General features: G+C 38.8%; 1 non-coding gene across 1 annotated transcript; it reads left to right on the top strand.

The window, feature by feature from the left end:
• Positions 1-296: 296 nt before the first annotated feature.
• LOC112718930 (small nucleolar RNA R71) lies at positions 297-404 on the top strand. The gene has a single exon (XR_003161256.1). It is a non-coding gene; the product is annotated as a small nucleolar RNA R71 (small nucleolar RNA).
• The last annotated feature ends 4,639 nt before the right edge of the window (positions 405-5,043 follow it).

Genomic DNA, 5,043 nt, shown 5'->3' with positions numbered 1-5,043 from the left:
ATTCCAGACAGACTTTGAGAAATCATATTGATTTGTTGAGTCAATATTTTATTCTGAGCCAAAATGGCATTCAGAGTGTCAATCTCAAGAACTCCTTTCTTCTGACTAGTCCCATTGTTCACAGGATTTCTTTCAGAAGTGTACATGAATTGGTTATTTGCAACCATTTCAATCAGTTCTTGAGCTTCAGTAGGCGTCTCCTTCAAATGAAGAGATCCTCCAGAAGAGCTATCCAAAGACATCTTGGACAGTTCAGAGAGACCATCATAGAAAATACCTATGATGCTCCATTCAGAAAGCATATCAGTGGGACACTTTCTGATCAATTGTTTGTATCTTTCCCAAGCTTCATAGAGGGATTCTCCTTCCTTCTGTCTGAAGGTTTGGACTTCCACTCTAAGCTTACTCAATTTTTTGAGGTGGAAAGAACTTTGCCAAGAAGGCATTGACTAGCTTTTCCCAAGAGTCCAGGCTTTCTTTAGGTTGAGAGTCCAACCATGTCCTAGCTCTGTCTCTTACAGCAAAAGGGAATAGCATCAGTCTGTAGACCTCAGGGTCAACCCCATTAGTCTTGACTGTGTCACAGATTTGCAAGAACTCAGCTAAAACCTGATGAGGATCTTCCATTGGAAGTCCATGGAACTTGCAATTCTGTTGCATTAGAGAAACTAATTGAGGCTTAAGCTCAAAGTTGTTTGCTCCAATGGCAGGGATAGAGATGCTTCTCCCATAGAAGTCGGGAGTAGGTGCAGTAAAGTCACCCAGCACCTTCCTTGCATTGTTGGTATTGTTGTTGTTTTCGGCTGCCATGTGTTCTTCTTCCTTGAAGAATTCGGTCAGGTGCTCTAAAGAGAGTTGTGCTTTGGCTTCTCTTAGCTTTCTCTTCAAGGTCCTTTCAGGTTCAGGATCAGCCTCAACAAGAATGCCTTTGTCCTTGCTCCTGCTCATAAGATAGAGAAGGAAACAAGAAAATATGGAATCCTCTATGTCACAGTATAGAGATTCCTTTAGGTGTCAGAGGAAAAGAAGAGTAGAAGACAGAAGTGGAAAATTCGAACTTAACAAAGAAGATAGAGTTCGAATTTTGCCTTAAGGGATAGTGTTAGTCCATAAATTGAAGGATGTGAGAAGGAGGGAAGTGATTTTCGAAAATTAAGTGGAAAATTTAAAAAAAATATTTTTGAAAAACATTACTTAATTTTCGAAAATGAAAAGGGAAAAGAAATCAAATGATTTTTGAAAAAGATTTTGAAATTAGAAATCAGAAACATTTAATTGAAAACTATTTTGAAAAAGATGTGGTTAAGAAGATATGATTGGTTTTAAAAAGATGTGATTGAGAAGATATGATTTGAAAACAATTTTAAAAGATATGATTTGAAAACAATTTGAAAAGATATGATTTTAAAAATTAATGACTTGCCTAACAAGAAAAGATATGAATCAAACATAAAACCTTCCTCAACAGAAAAGGCAAAAAATGTTCAATCAAATCATTAATTGTTAATAAGTATTTTTGAAAAAGGAAAGAAATTGATTTTGAAAAAGATTTGATTGAAAATTGATTTGAAAAAGATTTGATTTTGAAAAGATTTTGAAAACTTAGAAAAAATCTGATTTGAAAACAAAATCTTCCTCCCCTAGCCATCCTGGCGTTAAACGCCCAGAATGGTATACATTCTGGCGTTTAACGCCCAAAATGCTACCCTTTTGGGCGTTAAACGCCCAACCAGGTACCCTGGCTGGCGTTTAAACGCCAGTCTGTCCTTCTTCACTGGGCGTTTTTAACGCCCAGCTTTTTCTGTGCAATTCCTCTGCTGTATGTTCTGAATCTTCAATTCTCTGTATTATTGACTTGAAAAGACACAAATTAAAAATATTTTTGGATTTTTAATAATAAGGACAAACCAAAATGCAACAAGAATCAAATGACAATGCATGCAAGACACCAAACTTAGCAGTTTGTATACTACTGACACTAACAAAACGAAAATGCATATGAGACACACAAAACACTCAAGTCAATAGAATTCAAAGATCAGAATAAGGAAATCATCAAGAACAACTTGAAGATCAATGAGGACACATGCATGAATGCAATAAGAACAGAAACATGCAATTGACACTAAACTTAGGATGAGACTCTAGACTCAAAAAAGAAATATTTTTGGATTTTTCGAAAATTATGTAGAAAAAGAAAATAAAGGTATCAAAATTCTTAATGAGAATTCCAGGAATCATGCAATGTTAGTCTAAAGCTTTAGTCTAAAGAAATTAGACATGGCCGGCCAAGCTTCAGCAGGACATTGCATTCAAGAGCTAAATTGATGAAGATCAATCAGCTTTGGTGATGATAAGAACATCACCTTGAAACACTAGAATTCATTCTTAAGAACTCTGAAGAAAAATACCTAATCTAAGCAACAAGATGAACCGTCAGTTGTCCAGCCTAAACAATCCCCGGCAACGACGCCAAAAACTTGATGTTGTTGCCGGATCTTGGCACTGATGTTACCAAAAGCTTGCTCAAAACTTGAACAATCCCCGGCAACGGCGCCAAAAACTTGGTGCGCGAAATTGTGAACTATACTTTTTCACAACCCTCATAATCCCCGGTAATGGCTCCAAGAACTTGGTGGCTCAATACCATGGCATTACACAACTTCGCACAACTAACCAGCAAGTGCACTGGGTCGTCCAAGTAATAAACCTTACGCGAGTAAGGGTCGATCCCACGGAGATTGTTAGTATTGAAGCAAGCTATGGTCATCTTGTAAATCTTAGTCAGGCAAACTCAAATGTATATGGTGATGAACGAAAATAACATAAAAGATAAAGATAGTGATACTTATGTAATTCATTGGTAGGAACTTCAGATAAGCGTATGAAGATGCCTTCCCTTCCGTCTCTCTGCTTTCCTACAGTCTTCATCCAATTCTTCTTACTCCTTTCCATGGCAAGCTCGTGTAGGGTCTCACTGTTGTCAGCAGCTACCTCCCATCCTCGCAGTGAAAGCTAATGCACACACTCTGTCACAGTGCTGCCAATCACCGGTGTGGTTCCCTCCCCTACTGGAATAGAATCCAGTGATTCTTTTGCGTCTGTCACTAACGCCCAGTAAGTTACAGGTTTGAAGCACGTCACAGTCATTCAGTCATTGAATCCTACTCAGAATACCACAGACAAGGTTAGACCTTCCGGATTCTCTTGAATGCTGCCATCAATTCTTGCCTATACCACGAAGATTCTGACTTCACGGAATGGCTGGCTCGTTTGTCAGGCGATCAACCATGCATCGTGCAATCAGGAATCCAAGAGATATTCACTAGAGCCTCGAATGCTAGTAGAACAAGAGTGGTTGTCAGTCACTTTGTTCATGGGTGAGAATGGTGATGGGCGTCAATCATCACCTCCATCAAGTTGAAGAACAAGTGATATCTTAGATAAAGAACAAGCGGAATTGAATGGAAGAACAATAGTAATTGCATTAATACTCGAGGTACAGCAGAGCTCCACACCTTAATCTATGGTGTGTAGAAACTCCACCGTTGAAAATACATAAGCATAAGGTCTAGGCATGGCCGAATGGCCAGCCTCCCAATGATCTAAGATCTAAAGTGATCAAAAGATATAAAGATCCAAAGACCTAAAGATCCAAAGATTTCTAATACAATAGTCAAAGGTCCTATTTATAGAAAACTAGTAACCTAAGGTGTACAGAAATGAGTAAATGACATAAAAATCCACTTCCGGGCCCACTTGGTGTGTGCTTGGGCTGAGCAATGAAGCAAATTTCGTGCAGAGACTCCTCTTGGAGTTAAACGCCAGCTTTAGTGCCAGTTTGGGCGTTTAACTCCCATTTGGGTGCCAGTTCCAGCGTTTAACGCTGGAATTTCCTGAGGTGACTTTGAACGCCGGTTTGGGCCATCAAATCTTGGGCAAAGTATGGACTATCATATATTGCTAGAAAGCCCAGGATGTCTACTTTCCAAAGCCGTTGAGAGCGCGCCAATGGGGCTTCTGTAGTTCCAGAAAATCCACTTCGAGTGCAGGGAGGTCAGAATCCAACAGCATCTGCAGTCCTTTTGAGTCTCTGGATCAGATTTTTGCTCAGATCCCTCAATTTCAGCCAGAAAATACCTGAAATCACAGAAAAACACACAAACTCATAGTAAAGTCCAGAAAAGTGAATTTTAACTAAAAACTAATAAAAATATAATAAAAACTAACTAAAAGATACTAAAAACATACTAAAAACAATGCCAAAAAGTATACAAATTATCCGCTCATCAGAGGTCCTTCTTTACTGGGCGTTTTTCTAAACGCCCAGAATGCTAGCAGATTGGCGTTAAACGCCCAGAAGGTGCATCTTTCTGGCGTTTAACGCCCAGAAGATGCTTCTTCTTGGCGTTTAACGCCCAGAAGGCTACCCTTACTGGCGTTAAACGCCCAGTGGGTGCTTCTTTTGGGCGTTTAACGCCCAAAGTATTTCTTACTGGCTTTTTCATGCCAGTGAGCTTCCAAATTTCTCTGTAACTCTTGGGACTTCAATCAATTACTAATTCACCTTTGAAGATACTTGGACTCAAACCTGTAAAGAAAAGAAAATTTATTTAATCAGTAAATAAACTTTGTAAATGGCTGGGTTGCCTCCCAGCAAGCGCTTCTTTAATGTCATTAGCTGGACTGACACTGATATTCAATGTAATCTCAGTCTTGAGCATTCTTGCTCGAAATTATCTTCAAGATAGTGTTTAACTCTTTGTCCATTGACAATGAACTTTTTGTTAGAGTCACTATCCTGAAGTTCTATGTATCCATATGGTGATACACTTGTGATTACATATGGACCTCTCCACCGGGATTTTAATTTCCCAGGGAATAATTTGAGCCTTGAATTAAATAGCAGAACTTTCTGTCCTGGCTCAAAGACTCTGGATGACAATTTCTTATCATGCCATCTTTTTGCTTTCTCTTTGTAAATTTTTGCATTTTCGAAAGCATTGAGTCTAAATTCCTCTAGCTCATTTAATTGGAGTAATC

Source organism: Arachis hypogaea, chromosome 10, assembly GCF_003086295.3.
Source record: "Arachis hypogaea cultivar Tifrunner chromosome 10, arahy.Tifrunner.gnm2.J5K5, whole genome shotgun sequence".
In the NCBI taxonomy this organism is placed as follows: domain Eukaryota; kingdom Viridiplantae; phylum Streptophyta; class Magnoliopsida; order Fabales; family Fabaceae; genus Arachis; species Arachis hypogaea.
The sequence above is the reverse complement of the archived record's forward strand: the minus strand, read 5'-3'. Positions and strand labels throughout refer to the sequence as shown.